We start from the raw sequence: 18,285 nt of genomic DNA, 5'->3' as shown, positions 1-18,285 counted from the left end.
GTTACCTCCCTCAGGGTGATTGCAGTTCTACCCATTTACCTGTGAATTTCATAGTTTACTTTTTTAAAGAGCTGAATAATATTCCATTGTCTAATGTACCCACATTGTCATTATCCATTCATCCATTGATGGACATCTGGGTTGTTTCCAATTTCTGACTATTATGAAAGGGCAGAAATGAACATGAATGAATGGGTATAGAATGGTATATGCCCAAACAGTATGGCTGGGTCATATGGTAGATCAATTTTGACCTTTTTGAGGGATTTCTACACTAATTTCTGTAGTGACTACACCACTTTGCACTCCCACCAGCAGTGGATGAGTCCCCCTTTCTCTACATCATCCACCAGCATTTTTCATTGTTTGGATTTTTGAGCTTTGCCATTCGGAGAGGGGGAAGATGAAATCTCAAAGTGGTTTTAAGCTGCATTTCCCTGGCAACTAAAGATGTTGAACATTTTAAAAAAGTATTTCTCAGCCATTTGTGTTTTTTTAAATTTTAAGGTTTTAAGCTGCATTTCCCTGGCAACTAAAGATGTTGAACATTTTAAAAAGTATTTCTCAGCCATTTGTGTTTTTTAAAATTTTATTTATTATTTTTATTTTATGCGTATGAGTGTATTGCCTGCATGTATGTGAGTGCACCTGTGTCATGCGATGCCGCAGAGATCAGAACAGGGCTTCAGATTCCCCTGGAACTGGAGTTAAGGATGGTTGTTAGCCGCCATGTGGGTGCTGGGAATTGAACCCAGGTCCTCTGCAAGAGCTGTCCGTGCTCTTAACCACTGTGCCATCTCTCCAACTCCACCATTTGTGTTTTATCTTGAGAGAACTCCCTGTTCAGTTCCCCAACTTTTAATTGATTTTTGTTTTTTCGATGCTTAGTTTTTCAGTTCTTTATATATTCTAGATACTAACCCTTTGTTGGAGGTATAGGTGGTGAAGATTTTTTTCTATTCTATAGATTGCTTCTTTACTGCAGTGAAGCAATGGATGGTATCCTTTGATGTGTACAGAAGCTTTTCAGTTTCATGTACTGACCTTGGTTTTGCTGCCTGAAATTCCATAGTTATACAACACCATGGTGACTGACAGATGTTTTTATAAGAACAACTACTCCTAATGGTGATTTTTCTAATTATGCCGTTAATTGGGCTCAACTTTTCACTAAAGACATAAGAAATTCTTGATATCAGTATATCTTTGAACAACCAAAGACAGAATGGAAACCCTGACTTCAGTCATGCTCAGTAATGGGCATTTAACAGCCACTAAGTATTCAGAATTGTAGTTACTGTTTGTATGTGGAACAGCAGAAGGGAAGCTCCTGGAGTCACAGGAACAGGAGTGGTAGGTATCAGCATCCACTGGGATATGGGAGGCATTAGAAGATTTTGTCATCAAAAGCTGGTAAGAGGGCTCAGAGGGTAAAAGCTTCACAAGCCTGGAGACCTGAGTTCAATCCCTGAAACCCCTGTAAAGGTAGAAGAGAACAGATGCCACAGAGTTGTTCTCTGACCTCCACATGCATGTCATGGCACATGTACATCCACACGTATATTAATAGTTAAACATGTTTTTTATTTATTTATTTGTATTTTATGTATATTAGAGTTTTCCCAGTATATACATAATTGTATATGCAATGTGTGTGTGTGCAATGCCTGTAGAGGTCAAAAGAGGGTGTTAGAGCCCCTGGAACTGGAGTTATTCACAGTTGTTCCTCGGAACAGAACCTGGCCCTCTGCGAGAGCAGCCATTACCCTTAACCACTGAGCCATCTCTCCAGCTCTGGGAATAAAAGAATTTGAAGATTAGGAGAGAAAGAGATGAAGAACAATAAAAGAGCTGGGTGTCGTGGCCCACACCTTTAATCCCAGCACTTAGGATGCAGAGGCAGGAGGATCTCTGTGAAATTGAGGCCAGCCTGGTCTACATAGTGACATCTAGGCTAGCTGTGGCTACAAGGGAAACCTTGTTTCAAAAAGACCCTCCTCCCCCAAAATAGCAAAAATGAAAAAGAAGAAAAAAGACTAAAGAACACATATATGTATTTATGTATGCATGTATATGTGAATCAATTTCAAATACAAAGAAAAATCTTAATAGAAAAGGTTCAAATCCACCCACACTAGGATGGTCATGCAGACTAGGGTGTTCATGACAGTGTTCTGTCTTCTTGCTCTTTGTGCCCCTTGAAGACAGCAAGGACTGGGGTATACGTGCTCATTCCTTTTATGTGTGTTGCTCACCAGTTGGTCAGTGAGAATGGTTTAGAACTGAAGCTACTTAGAATGGCTTTAGTTTTCTAGTACCAGGTAGCATGGAATCAAAGTTCTCTTGGCTACAGTTTCCTCTGGACAGAATAGGTTGATGTACCCACAGGGCCAGGCTGATTGCAAGCTCTGCTGTACATATGAATCTCATCTTATTCCCATGAAGTCCATGTGGAAGAAAGGCTCTGGGTTAAGGGGTGCGGCAGGTCCAGGGTGCTCCACCACCCATAGCTCTGAGTTCTGGAGGCTCAGTTCCTGCTTACAGGTGCTTGTACTGCTCAGTCTCCTGACCCTCCTTTGATCACCTCAGCCACCAGTCTTAGGAGGAGAGCAGGTTTACTCCTATCAGGTGTAATCCCACTGCATGTGTTTCTTTGATGGGCTTGCTTCAGTGGCTTTCTTTTTGTCTGACCTGTTGCAAATGATTTCTTTTTTTCTGCTCTTTTCTGGCTCTATAGCTGACACCCATGCAAAGTCTTTCTGTGCTTTAGGGACTATCTATCTCACCAGCCTCTGCCTGGGTCACTGTATATATGGTAATGTAGGTTGAACATCCATAACTGTAAGGATGTTACTGACATAACTACAATGCGGTGCGTGTGGGGTTGAGCAAAATTATGCCTAGCGGCCCTAAACTGCTGTAGATGGAGTAAGTCTTGGGCTTTGGGATTCTATTTCTTATGTAACTGAACTTGACATGTTACTATATTCTGGTGGAAAATGGTGGCCCCTATTCTTAAGTTTCTGAAGAACAGTGGCAGTCAGGGGTCTTTGATCTAAGAATTCTACAATTTGTATGAAATCTATTTTTCTATAACTGGTTCTCCATAACCTTGAACCACAAGAAACAGTAAAGGCCTGGCTCTGCGTCAAGCTGCCCAGTGTCTGCTCTGTCCCTTTTGCGTCTCCCCATGGAATCAGACCCCAAGGGACTTGAGTGGTAGGGTCCTAAATCGTTTAGTTTGCTGGGTTGGGGTGGGGGAAAAGGCCAGCATGGAGATGCATGATCAGACCGGCCCAGGCAAGGCTAGGCTGGGACTGGCTTGCTTCTGACACTCTGCCTGCTGTTTCCAGTAAGACTTCTTCTGTGGGAAGAGATGAGAGCCCAAGTCTACCAGGCCTAAGTAAAAACAAAGACTTCTGACAAGCACTTGAGTGTGGCTGTCTTCAGGTGCTCAGATGACGCTTCAGAACCTGTCTGTCTGTCTCTCTCTCTCTTCCGTCCTCTACTGTCTCTCACTTTTCTGTGTTTCTCTTAATCTCAGGCAGATCTTCTGCCTCTGTTGCTAGAGGCAGGGCGGGGGCGGGGGGAGAGAAATGGGGGGGTGGAATGTAGGAGAACATGGCCAGGAAAAGAACAGAAATAAAGGAAAACGCGTTTTCCTAGGGCGTCGCTGCTTCCGTCTCCTGGGGTCTTCCTGGCCTTCCTTCATGGCTCCTCGATTCTGTTCCTTTGTTTTAATGATGGCCGTCGAGTCTTTTATTGGCTTGTGGAACTGTTTTCTAGACTCTGTAAGGGGGGACCGAGCATCTCATCCTTCTATTCACTGGCTCTCGTAGAATGTGGGGCCCCACATTCAACTGCTGAAAAGGAAAAGATCCTTTTGATCCCCGGCCGGAGGACACGACCGAAGTCCGGCCTGTGAGACTTTCCCACCCGACCTAGGACGCAAAGAGGCGAGGCGGGGTTGGGCTTCCCCCAGATGCTGCGGGGTCTCCCAGCTCCCACCCCACCCTGTGTCTTCTCACGCTTCCATCGCTCGGGTTGGATTCTGTGAACTGGGCGACAGGCCTGTGGGGCTCTTTCTAGTCAAGCTAGGCCTAAGCTGACTTCTGTTTTCACCCAGGAAGCCTGTCAGTCTTTCCTATCGACGTCGGAAAGCTATGTAGCCAAGCCGCACAGTGCGGTCCTTGGCCCCTCACTCAGTCCTCCTGTGGGTCCGCAGCTCAGGGCGCCTCCCTCTGCCTTACAGTTCAGGCAAACCAGTAAGTATACTGCAAGCCTATGCTTTATCTAAATCCCGAATGATGGCTCCGACCTACACGGGACTGGCCAGTAAAGCCTATTGAAAATCACTGCACAGAATTCAGACCACACCTGGGATGTGATAAGTACGGAATAGATTCCCATGACATGATGTTTGGGGCTTTAGAATAAGGGGGTGCAAATGTACTAACAACCATTTTCTCTCTACAGTAAGACAAAAGGCATGCTTCTCAATGAAACCGCCCACAGAGCCCATTCTTAGAAACTAACAAAATATAATTTAAAATAAACTGTTTTTTGTTCGTGTCTATGTGGGGAGGACAGAAAGCCACGACGTCGGTGTCTTTCGCAAATGTCTCCCATCTTGCTTTTTGAGATGGTTTTCTCATAGAACCTGGAGATTACCACTTTGGCTAGGTTTACTGGCCACCAAGCTACAGGGATCCTCCTGTTTCTGCCTTCCCTGGTACCGGGATTACAGGCGAGTGCCATCACACCTGGTTTTACCTGAATTCCAGGCACTGAACTTAGGTTCTCATGTTTGCCAGGCACTTTACCCCCTAGGCATCTCCCAAGTCCAAGAATGAGTCATCTTAGCCATTCTGTATTTTCTTTCCTTTTAAAATTTTTATCTCTCTCTCTCTCTCTCTCTCTCTCTCTCTCTCTGTGTGTGTGTGTGTGTGTGTAGAGGCACACATAGAGGTGAGAGGCGAAGCCTGAGGAAGGAATTCTCTCCTGCCACCTTGTAGAATCTGGGGACAGAACTGAGGTCATGAGGCCAGAACACAAGAGCCTCTATCCACTGAGCTATCTCACAAACATTCTGTGTTTCCTAAGACAAGAAGTTTCTCTCTTTTAGGTAAAGACTTAATAAAGATAGTTCAATTCAGTTCCATCTGTCAGTAATTAAGAGGCATTTCTATTTAGTTGTTCAACTATTTGCCTTCATAAACACAATAAAACATCTTGGACAAAAATAATTGTCAAAGTAATTATGAGGCTCATTTAAAAATAGAATATATTTTTTTTCTTTTTAGAAAGTCTTGCTACACAGTTCAGGCTGTCCTGAATGATCCTCTAGCCTCAGTCTCCCAAGTGCTGGGGAGGCTAGCGTGTAAGAATGTCTGTGACCAGCAGTGCTCCTGGTTCCTTCCCCTGTTATAGCCTCTGTCTTCACCCCACACCTGCGTTCCTGTCACAGAACCAAGGACCTTTCAGATCATCCACTGGCAGTGTTTGTACAGTGGTCAACCTGCCAACTGCAGGGCTGAGGTAATTTAACTCGTGTCAAAATTCTGAAATGTTTTCTCTCATATGCAAAATGCTCATATGCAAAATTTAGATTTATTTTTTATTAAAATTTAAATTTATTAATATGTGTATGATATGTGTGTGAGTGTAGATGTGTATGTGCCACAACCATACACGAAGAGGTCAGAGAACAGCATGTGGGAATTGGCTCTGTCCTACCGTGTGGGTTCTAGAAATCAAAGTCAGGTTGTCAGGTTTAGTGGCAAGTACCTACCATCTGAGCTATTTCATTGGCCCCAAAATCTAGATTCAAATCACACACACACATACACACACACACACACACACACACACACACACATTTATATATGTAGGACACAATAGTAGAAAGGGGTCTGTGAAAGGGAGAAGAGGTTTAAGGTGATTGGGGGGAACAAGAGGGTGACATGAGAACAAAAGATGGGACTGTTTGGGAGAGAAAGGGAACCAGCAAGAAGGGGGACAGAGGGGACAGGGGAGTGCGGTGTGGAAGACGAATAAGAACAAGGTATAATGACGAATACGTATGAAAATGCTAAATGGAAACCATTTCTTTGTATAAGAAAAATTAATTTAAGAATTCTATCTGCAACTGAAGTAAGAGTAACTATTACTTGCTGACCACCAGCGACTGGATGTCAACTTTCCTACGTTATCTTGAATTCTCAAGTAGCCAGGCAAGGTGAGGTGGGGTCAGTATCCCCTGTACATAGGCTGGAAGGGTAATTTACTTAAGACTACCGAGTCAGGCTTTGAATTCACGCCTGTCACACTGAGAAGCTGGGGCCCAATATTCATGTCCATGCTGATGTAGCTTGAGGTCTCCAGGAGAACTGGCAGAAATAGGACGCTAACCAGTACTCACATCACAGCACCCTGTTGGTTTTAAACGGACTTGAAAACAAGGAAAATGTGTAACAAGTGGAAAGCTAGAGAAGTCACGGGAAGGTAAGTCCTTAGAGCCCAATGTGGCCTTCTTTCCTATAGATTAGAAAGTAACAAAGCAGGAAAAAAAGCGCAAACAAGAAACTCACAAAACAGTAAAATGTTGAAATTGTGCCTAAGCCTTTAGCCAGGCTAATAAAGTGGACACCGAGACTTTTCATGGCTTCTGATGAAGCAGAGCACTCCAGGGCTGCCAACGGCAGCACCGTCAGCAGCATCCCGTGTTGGAATATTCTGCACTTCCCAAGGAATCTGGGTCTCAGGCCTTGAAGATGCCGGTAGAAGATCATTGTTAAAGGTTGTACAAATTGTCTTCTCATTGATGTGGAAACAAAAGCTGACAAAAGCAACTTGAGGAGGAAGGGTTTATCGTGGCTCATGGTTTCAGGAGGTGTGGCCTGTTTTGGTGGGGCAGGCACTGTGAGGTCACATCGCATCAGGGCAGGCAGGGTGAGCTCACATTGCATCCACAGTCAGGATGCAGGGAGAGATGAGTGTTGATTCAGCTCAGCTCCAACTGTCCTTTCCATTTAGTCCAAGATCCAGGTCCGTGACATGGTACCATCCACATTTAGAATGAGTTTTTTATTTCAATTAACCCAATCTAGACAATCCTTCACGGATATGCCAATACTTGTTTCCATGGTAATTCTAAATTCTATCAAATTGACAGTAAACATCAACCATCACAAAGAAACAGACCCAAGCCACGGGGAAAGCATTGTACAACCATCTCAAATCTCATTTCCCCAATTTACTTCCTGTCTAGACTGCCTGGTGGCCAAGCTCAGCTTTTCTGCTAGGTTGTTGCCCTCACAAGCCTGCCTGTGACCTTGTGGGAACAACTGTTACCTGCCTTTGACATACTTAGAGAGGCAGAGTCTTCACACCAACCCATCACTATATGTTTCTGGTTTGATCCTTTACCTAGCCCACACCCAGAAGAGGTCACTCTCCATTCTAATACTTGTTTTCACAGACAATTCTTACTTTGATAGCTTTGAACTTGAAATTTGGATGATAAAGAGGCGAAAAAATTATCCAAGAATACAAAATCTTTCATTTAAAATTGTGGGTTTAATTCATAAAAGTAGTTAGAGGTGTAGTTTGTTGATAGAGTGCTTGCCTAGCAGGTAAGAGGCTATGGGTTAAATTCCCAACACACATAAAGCCAGCCTGGGCTACATGAGACTTTGAACTTACTATGTAGCTAAAGATGAACTTCTGTTCCTCTGGTCCACACGAGTGTTACAGTGCATCTCCATGCCTGGTTTTATGTGGTACTGGGGCTTGAACCCTTGCTCATGCATACTAGGCAAACACACTATGAACAAACTACACTTTATCTCAAAACAAAAACAAAATACTGAAAACAAAAAACAAAATTAGCTTTTGATAAGCTAGTTTTAAAAGTTTCTCAAGGTTCAACCCCCATTTCCTACCCTAGGTAGACACATTTTATGTCTCTTACCAACACAAGATAGTTGTCTTTTTTCTTTGGAGTAGAAGTAGAGAAACAGGACTGAGGCTGGAGACGGTGCTGAGAGGATCATTTGGCCTTAGGGAGGCTGCCCATGAAGGGAAGGCATGTGGGACAGGGTATGATTGGGTTTTGGAGGAGGATGCTTGCTTCTCTTCTGTGGGCTGGGAACGCAGCCCACTGGCCCAGAGGCGAGGGTCAGGGAGGGGAAGCTTCTAAGGCTGTCAGTGCTGGTGGAGAACCGGGATGAAGGTCAGAGCTGCGGTGGGTGAACTCCTGCCCTTGAAGCAGCAGGTTGCATCCTGCTGGCATGATGATTTGCATCACAGGCCTCCCACCTGTACCACTCCTCACAAGCCATGGAGAAGAGAGCCAGGCATTCTCCCGTTTTACCTGTAAGGTCGTCCAGCCACAGTAAAAACCTGGCAATGTTCACGGAGAACTCACTCCGTGCCAGGAACTCTTTGAAGTGCGTTGTATGGATGACCTCACTTCCTCCATTTGTGGTCTGTAAAGTATCACCTGTTGCCAGACGAGGGAACATAAAGGTTAAGTAAATTGCCCTGGGTCACATAACCAGTACAACGTGATATGAACCAGGGAAAGGCATGTAGGCACATGAAACTCTGTCCTAGTGCTCAATAGCTACAAAGTCAGCCCGTTTTGAAAAGCAGCCTCACTTCTGGCTCAGTCTACAAGGCCCGACAGAGCAGGGCTGCACTGGGCTCCCGTGCACGTTAGGGCCTCTGTGCAGCCGTAGTCCTCTCCCACCCGGGGATCAGCGTGCAGGTCTTCAGCGCCCTCCTCCTGGTCCTGTACAGTAGTAGGTCTTCCTTTCCAACCTTGGGGCTGTCTTGACCCCTGGGACTCCTATAGAGGAAGAAGAGAACCTACTCTTGCAGTTTGTACACACACACACACACCACAATGATGTAATTAAAAAAAGTAAGGGACTGGGTAGATGGCTCAGCAGTTAAGAGCACTGGCTGTTCTTGCAGAAGACCAAGTTCAGTTCCCAGCACCCACATGGAGGCCAGCAACCATCTGTAACTCCAGGGGATCCAATTCCCTTTTCTGGCCTCTACAGGCATTGCATGCATGTGGTTCGTTTAACATACATGCAGGCGAAACACTCGTACACATAATAATAATACTAATAACAAAAATTCTTTTTCTTTTTTTTGAGACGGGGTCTTGCTCTGTAGCCGTGGCTGGCCTAGAACTTGCTGTGTCTAACAGGCTGGCCTTGAATTCACAGAAATCCATCTGCCCCTGCCTCCTGAGTGCTGGGATTAAAGGCACACACCTCCATACCTGGTCTAAGAAAATCTTTTTATGTTATGAAGTCATATAGAGTTTTTACACCGTCGGAAATCATGAACTTTGTAATATTGTAAAAGGATCTTTATGCCCTTCTGTGCCTGAAATCACACTATGAATACTCTCTTTACTAATTTAGAAGGGCTCCAACCAAGAAGAAAGTTCTAAACAATCCTCTACACACAGGCGTGCACACACATACATGCACACGCACACACACATCTGTATTGTCATCAGTGACAGAGAGGGAAATTACAGAAATGAAAATCATTATAGTGATAGATTGCAGGTGAATTTCCCTCAAGATAGCTTATATGTTTTATACCATTAAATTGCTAAGTAATGTTCACTCTATAAATATTTGATTCCTACTAACCAGCTTTAATAGATTCTTTTTTGTCAATTTCAAGTTTCTACTGCTCCAGGAGTTCCCCAAATGTGTACACAGAAAACAAGGTTGATTATTTTAAATATCAATGATTTACGTATGCAGTAGAAATGAGCTGGGACTTTAAAAAATTTTCCCATTTAAAACCCTATATAATAACCAATACAAATCCTTTTTATTGAAAGGATGTTAAAATACTCCCCATATTTATAAACTGGACACCAGGAGAAAGGAAGGCCAGGTCTGCCTGATCCCTGTTCCTCTGTCAAACAGTTCTTCACATGTATGGACACTGAATGAATCAGCCTAGACTGTCTAGCATGACTAGGAGACCGTGGCTCACTTATAAGTACAGACGCAGGGCTTCCCAGACCTTATATCCAGAAATTCTAGCCCTAGTGGCTTTGGTATCAGATGCAGAAATTACATTCTTTCTTTCAAAAGATTTATTTTCATGTATGTGTATATGTGTGCATGCATTTGTGTACATGCACACGTGTGCATGTGCCCTTGGAGGCCAGAAGAGGATGTTGGATCCTCTGGAGCTGGAGTTTACAGGAGGTTGTGAGCCATGGAATGTGGGTACTGGGAACAGAACTGGGGTCCTTTGAAAGAACACTAAGTGCTCTTAATCACTGTGCCGTCTCTCCAACTCCTAAAGTGCATTCTTAATAAATACACGGAGTGATTCATACTGTTAGGAGATAGGAAAACACTAGTATGACAAATAGCTTTATTTTAGTTGTTTTTTATTTCATGCTATTTTGTTTTAGGTAAAACCAGGGTTTTTTTTTTGGTTTGTTTTTTTTTTGTTGTTGTTGTTTTTTTGAGACAGGGTCTCCCTGTAGTCCCAGCTGTCCTGGAACTCACTATGTAGACCAGGCTGGCCTTGAACTCACAGAGATCCACCTGCCTCTGCCTCCCGAGTGCTGGGATTAAAGGCGTGCGTCATCATGCCAGTTGTTGTTGTTTTTGTTGTTTTTTGATAGTCTCCCTAGTCCCAGCCTAGCTGTATGTCTCTATGTGGACAAGGTTGGCCTCCATCTTGCAGAGATCCACCTGCATCTGCCTCCTGAGGGCTGGGATTAAAGTTGTATCTCCACACCTGGCTGTTTTAGGTATCTTTGACTTTTCAAAAGAATTACTCCGTTGGAGACTTTCAAGAATCTTGATTTGAGACTATCAGTTCTTTTTGTATCTAAAAGTAGCATCATGGGTGCTGGACAGATGATTTAGCAGTTAAGAGTATAAACTGCTCTTGCAGAAGACTTAGGTTCAGGTCCCAGCATGTAGCCGCCTCCCGTGTCCCTTAAGGACTACAGTGCTCTGCTCACTAAGTGTTAACAGACCTCCTTTGCAGCACAAACAGGGTGAGGGAGGGACAACCTGTTTCCAGCATCCCCAGAAACAGGCATCTTATCAGTCCCAGCATCCTGGAAGAGACATTCCCTCCCTCAAGCCTCTGCATCAGCAAAGCCAGAAATCTGTTAACTCTTAGTGAGCGGAGTGCTATCATCCTTACGGAACAAGGGAGGTGGTTACACCAGCACACTGCTGGGTGGCTCGCAACCACATTTAACTCCAGCTCCTTGGGGATCCAATGCCTCTGGCCTCCATGGGCACCTACACTCATCTACACATACCCATGTGCAGACAAACACACACATAATTTGAAAATTAAAAACAAGTTGGCATAATGGTGTCAGCTCTTCTTGTACAAAAACGTGTATGGTTACAGATGTTAGTTGTTCATGAGACAGAAAAGGCCTTCAAAGTGCTGGCCTTTCCTCCTTGTTGATATCCTGACTGTTCTTGTATCCTTCCTTGACCTTTCTCAAAATGTTCTTCAGATTAGATTGGTAGTTTCTAAATAATTTCTGGTCCATGGATACCTTAATAGCTTATCCAAGTAAATCTATTCCTTAGAACAACGTCCATTGAAAGAGACAGGAAAATAATTTCCCACTTACAGAAGCAAAATGTCTGTAGAGTTCTTAGAATGGAAAACTTGCCCTTGTTTTCCTGAAACTTTTGGATGTTTGGGGAAATAGGCATTTTAGAGAAACCCCGGGATGATGGTTCCCATCCAGTTAGGTAAGGGCAGCTCTGTGCCCCTAGCCTGGATCTGCTCTGCTGTCCACCTGCTGTCTCTAAGATCCTGACCCTTCTTTGCTTCCTCTTCTCCTTCCCCCAAAGATGGAAGAATCAAATAAAAGAAATTGCTAGATCATTATCACTTCCAGAAGTCTGTCTTCACAGCCTCAAAGGAAATCAATCGATTACATTGAACTGATTAAAGGAAATGGATTTTATAGCTAAGGATTTATGTTTGAGGAATTGTCTATGCATACAGCATGAAAATCAGTAGACGTCTTGGGGAGTCAGCTGTTGCTGGATGGCATGGGTCTCCTCCACTGAGTCCTAGGATGACTAACAAGTAAGGCGTGGTCCTTCTCCTTTGAAGAGCTCACAAGAGATGGGAGAGAGGACAGGGAGAAAGAAGAAAGAGAGAAGAAACACGGAAACTTTTAGTATTTTAATTATATCCGTGTGGCGGGGAGTGCTATATGCATGTGAGTGCAGGTGTCCTTGAAGGTCAGAGGTATCAGATGCCCCTGGAACTGGCGTTTCAGGCAGTTGTGAGCTGGTGCATGTGGGTGCTGGGAAGAATAAAACTGAGGTCTTTTGAAAGAGCAGTGCATCCTCTTAACTGCCGAGCCATTCCTCTGGCCCCCAAACAAACATGAACACTTTAAACCATAGGCCAAGAATCTAGCTCTGCTCAAGGCCCTTTGTTAAAGAACTGCTGTGCAAACTGAGCTCCACCTTGATTCTTGAGGTCACTCGAGGGTCACATTTTATGTGAGAGACTTTTCAACAATATTTTAAAAGAATTGATCTTATAAGGCAGAGATGATTGAGGGCCTGGGGTTAGTAGCCACATCTGCCCTCTACTATAAGTTCACTTTGTGTCAGGATCTTTGCCAAGTATTTTATCTGCATCTAATTTAGTTTCAGTCTGGTGAGGTATTTATTATTGACCCTATTACAAAGACGAAGGAACTGAGACAGAGATTAAGTCACTTGTTCAGTTTCTCACAGTTAATCCTTAGATAGTATTCATAGGAGATTAGTCTTCCTTCTAAAGACAAGGGACAGGGTTTATGTAGGGAAGTAACATGATCAGGGGGTTTGAGGGAGGTAGAATGACTAGCTCAGCGATTGCACCCTTTCAGATAAGCAAAGGAAAGCATAGAGATCTTGGGGGTAGAGATGACCGAGCACACTAGCAGGAGGGAGGGGAAGAGGGGGAGTCTCACCTTGTCTATGGATGGACAGTGATGCAGTTCACAGCGACGGGCACCTGCAGGGACTTCCTGTGAGGGGTTGGGCAGGGGTTCATTTCAGGACACAGTGCTTTATGCCTTATGTAGGGAAGTAACATGATCAGGGGGTTTGAGGGAGGTAGAATGACTAGTTCAGCGATTGCACCCTTTCAGATAAGCAAAGGAAAGCACAGAGGTCTTGGGGGTAGAGATGACCGAGAACACTAGCAGGAGGGAGGGGAAGAGGGGGAGTCTCACCTTGTCTATGGATGGACAGTGATGCAGTTCACAGCGACAGGCACCTGCAGGGACTTCCTGTGAGGGATTGGGCAGGGGTTCATTTCAGGACACAGTGCTTTATGCTTGTAGGGTGTCTGAAGGGAGAGGCTTGGTAGACTGCTGCTGTGGATTCCAGAGCTCAGGATGGAGGCAGAGTTCTGGAATGCGTTGACTTGGGAGCATCACCTGGCATTATACTGGGAGGCGGTGGTTTACGGTAAAGATGTATGATCTACCTCAAGGTGACCAGGGGACCTTCAAGGAGTCTCCTAGCTGCCACCTTAGGCAACAGTTACACTCTCCTAAGCTGGTATGGTTGGTTGTCAGTTGCTCTTGACTAGCTCTTAAATGATATGCTAAGTAGATTTTCTATCCTTGTGTCTTCAGGAGAAACTTGAAACCATGATGGAAGGGGTAAGAAGTCTGTTAATCACCTGAAGATCAGCTCCTGTGGTACACTCTAAAACAACAGGTCATGGGCGCTGGAGAGATGGCTTAGTGGTTAGGAGCATTTGCTGCTCTTGCTGAGGAGTAAGTTTGGTTCTCAGCCCCCACATGGCAGCTCATAACCACCTGTGATTCCTGTTCCAGTTGATTTGATGCCTTGTTTTGGCCTCCCCAGGTCCCAGACACATACATGGTTCACATACATATATACAGACCAAAACATTCCTACACATAAAATAAAAATAAATCTTTAAAAGACGGACCTTTGAGCTGGAGAGATGGCTCAGTGGTTAAGAGCACTGACTGCTCTTACAGAGGACCTGGGTTTGATTCACAGCACCCACATGGTGGTTAACAACCATGTATAACTCCAGTTCCAGAGGACTCTGACAGCCTCTTTTGACCTCTATGGGCAGTGCATGACATGGGTGCACCTACCTACATGTAGGGAACACAGTCACACACATAAAATGAAAGCGATAAAATATTTAAAAGATCTTCACGGGCAGTGATGTGTTCAGATAACTCAGGAGTGCTTTGGGGGTATGGTCTCAGGTTTCTAAGTCTTAGAATTTTGCAGTGATTCCGATGTATTGAATAGCATTGCGTTCAGCTAGCATCCGTTTTTAGTAAGTGCTTGCTTGGCGAGGCTGGCTGCTGAAGGGTGTAAACTCCATGGCACTGGACAGTCTCAATGCTGAGTCTCTTCCCCAGTTTTGCCTCCTATTCTCGTTCTCCTTGATCTGACACAGACAAGCTGTGTTCACACTTTGGAGCACCCCCCCCCCGCAGCTTCTTTGTTCCATCTGCCAAGGCCCTCTTTCTTTTCAGACTGAAGTCCTATACTTTCCTCAGGTCCCGCTGGTGACTAGGTGTTCATTCATTCACCTAGTATTTAATTGAGTGACCTTGTGCTCAAGGCTCTCCCTGAAGGCCTTTGTCAGTGATTTTATCTACAGTAAGGTAGAGATCACCCTTATAATACTTATAATAAGATTCTTATTATAATACAAATCTTATAATAAGAATCTTATTATAATTATATATAATTATAATACTTATAATAAGAATCATAATGGGGCTGGTGAGATGACTCAGCGGCTAAGAGCACTGCCTGCTCTTGCAGAGGACCCAGGTTCAATTCCCATCACCCAACACCCTCTTCCGACCTCCAAGGGCACTGCATGACACGGGTGTACTTACACACATGCAGGCAGTACTCACATACACATAAAATAAAAATAATAAAACATTTTAAAAAGAAATCATAGCAGTCATGTGTTTGGGAGGGTAAGACCAGTTTGAAGCCAGCCTGGGCTCCATAATGAGGTAGACGTTATCCTGAAGAGTGTACAGAGTTTTAGGCCGTCCTGGGCTACATAGTAGGAATCTGTCTCAACAACAAGAACAACAAAGTTGCACCTTTTGTAACCACAGCCAACACAGGAGTCCTGTTTCCTGCTGGGTGTGCATTCGTATGTGGAATTCACAGCACTCCTCATGCTTTCCTATGTTCTACTTTCAAAATACCTTGGTTTTGTGATGAGATTATGGCTTTTGGAGTCTATAAACCTAGCTCCTGTTTCTTATTTTGGCAAATAAGACATGGATGGGTATATGTATTAGTTACTTTTCTTTGCTGTGATAGAAACACTGACCCAAGCAACTTATAGAAGGAAGAGTTTATTTGAACTTATGGTTCCAGGGAAGTTACAGTCCATCATGGCAGGGAGGCGTGGTGGCCGGAGGTGGCTGGAGGAGGAGCAGAAAGCAGAGAGTTCACATCTTCAAGCAGGCACAGGAGGCAACAGTGTGACTCAAGATCTGGCAAGGCTTAAAAACTTTCTAAGGCTGCCCCCAGTGACATGCTTCTTCCAACATGGCCACACCGTCTAACACCTCCCAAAATAGCACCACCAACTGGGGACAAAATGTCCAAATACTTGGAGCCTATGGGGACATTCTTGTTCAGACCATCATAGTATGTAAGCCAGTGACTTTAACACGATATCAATAGTTCTTGAGTTGAATTTGCTGGCTGCTCATTCTTGCGTATCTATCCCCATTCCCTCCCTGATACAGATTTCTAGCACACTTGAATTACCCTAAGAGCTGACAGTTCTGGTCCTGAATTCCTGCATCATGATATTTTCTCAGTGTTAACCAAATATTGTGCTTTCGGCCAAGTCATTTGTTTCAAGTCTTCTACAGTCTTGAAAAATCTGTCATGGTATCAGTCCCTGCAGTATGTAATTTTAAATAATTAGTTTTTAAAAATTTATGTGTGTGTGTGTGTGTGCCTGTGTACATGTATGTCCACATTGGTGTGGGTGCCTGGGTGCCCAGGTAGGCCAGAAGAGGTCATTAGATCCCCTAGAGCTGGAGTTACAAGTGGTTGTTAGCTGCTATGTGGGTGCTGGGCATCAAACCCAGGTCCTCTGCAAGAGCAGCAGGCAGTGTTCTTAACTGTTGGGCCAAATCTCCAGCTGCCCCCACCCCTGCAATTTTCGACCTTTAGGAATCTGAAAGAGTTTAGAGCGCAGCTCCAGGCTCTTGCTGGGCCGGGAAGTGCTGCGGCTACTACACAGTGACCACCCAGGTTGTCCGTGTGTCCCTTTTCCAATATTGCTTCACTGCTGAGGTTCCAATTCAGCCAGCACGATGGCTTACTTTCCTAGCTCCAGCGTGCGGGCCTGTGCTGTTCTTGGGTGGCTTGAGGGAGTCATTTGAAGAGCTGGCGTTGCTGCACGTTTGACGCTATTAATGACGCTCCCATCACATGTCCTTGGCACACGATGGGAAAACACTGTGATGGTACCGGCCAGCTGGTGAGATGTTCTTATAATGTGATAGAGAAGAAGCTCTCAGCCCGTCTACCCTGGGGGTGATGCATGGCAACCCTTAAAGGCAGACCAAGTCATTTTGGTACTTGAGAGTGAGTCACAGACTGTGGCTGGTTTTCCTTGACTTCCACAGCATTCAGAAGAGGCTTATCAGGAGCCACACTTCCCTGCAGTCGGTTCATTTAGGCCACAAGCCTCCGAGTCCCCACCAGTGCCAGGCCGTGTGCTAAACGCTATAGAGACCGCACTGCATAAGGGGCAAAGGCTGGTGAGATGGCTCAGGGGGAAAAGCCACTTGCCGCTACCGAACCTCTTGACCTGAGTTTGACCCCTGGTGGAGAGAGAATCAGTTACCCCAGGCTGCCCTCCGACGCCCACCGGCACTGTGATGTGTGGGCACACACGGAAAATAAGTAAATAAAATGTACTTTAAAGAAAGAAGGGCACAAATAAGCTGATCCTAGCATGGATGCTGGGAGCGGGGTCTCTGGACGAGGCAGCCCTAAGGGGCTGGTGAGGAGACACGGTGCATACGAACAGGATGGGGTGGGTGGGCAAAGAAGGTTTTTTAGAACAGAAAGGAAGGTACGGTGGCAAGGGCCTGGCTGTGCACCAGACTCCTCTGTAACCATACTGAACCGCATCGTGGGGCACAGGGCGCGTTCTTGTCAGAAAAGCCCTGCAACTAGGGAATTAAAAGGGTCTGCCTGGTAACAGTTGAGTCATCCTGGCTCACCTTTTTCTTTCGTGACAGGCAGGCGGCAGAGGTGTCTGAGGTGGAGGACACTTAATAGTCTGTGGATTTGGTCACTGGTCTGGAGTGTAGTGAGAGAAAGGCTAAGATGCCGTGCAGGGTGGTCATGAGGTCCACAGGAGTCACAGCAAAGCAGCAAGCAAGAGCGAGTCTTCACAAAGCAGTAACAGCTGAGTAAGGAAAGCAAAGGTCAGATCCTTAGAGCACCACAGTGTGAAGCCAGGCAGAGGACGCCATGCTGCACTGGGCCGGGTGACGGCCCGTCTGACTGGAGAAGAGGGCGCCATGCTGCACTGGGGTGACAGCATCTCGTCTGACTCAGGAAGTAAGTCCTTAGAGCACCACAGTGTGAAGCCAGGCAGAGGACGCCATGCTGCACTGGGGTGACAGCCTCTCTGTCTGACTCAGGAAGTAAGCTCTTTGCAGACTGTCAACAGCCTCATGGTGTGTGATTAATTGCACATCCATCCCCTGACCAAAAATTGTTTAGGGGCAAGAGAGTTGGCTCAGTTGGTAAAGTACTGAGGACCCAAGTTCAATCCCCAGAATCCTTATTGAAAAAGTCAGGTGTTGTAGCGCACTCATGTAATCTAGTACTGGAGAGATGGAGCCCAGTGGATCCCTGGAGCCACTAGTCACTAGTCACCCAGCCTATCCTACTTAGTGAGCTCCAGGGCAGTGAGAGACCTTGTCTCAAAAGATAGATGGACAAAACCTGAGAAACACCACTTGAGGCTGTCCTCTGGCCTCCACACATACCTGCACACACTTGAATGCACACCCATTTCAAATTTGTATAGCACAATCCAAAACTATGTGTTTTCTGCAAATGCTAGAGGAAGTGGTGGGGCTTAATCACATGACTGACAGGCATGTTTTATTTGGCCCATAAATATTATTGGACAAAAAAACAGTAATTGAAATAATAGTTGTCAACATTTAAAAAG

The sequence above is a fragment of the Nannospalax galili genome, unplaced genomic scaffold (genome assembly GCF_000622305.1).
Source record: "Nannospalax galili isolate Female #2095 unplaced genomic scaffold, S.galili_v1.0 scaffold684, whole genome shotgun sequence".
NCBI classification, from domain to species: domain Eukaryota; kingdom Metazoa; phylum Chordata; class Mammalia; order Rodentia; family Spalacidae; genus Nannospalax; species Nannospalax galili.
This window is presented reverse-complemented; position numbering follows the sequence as displayed.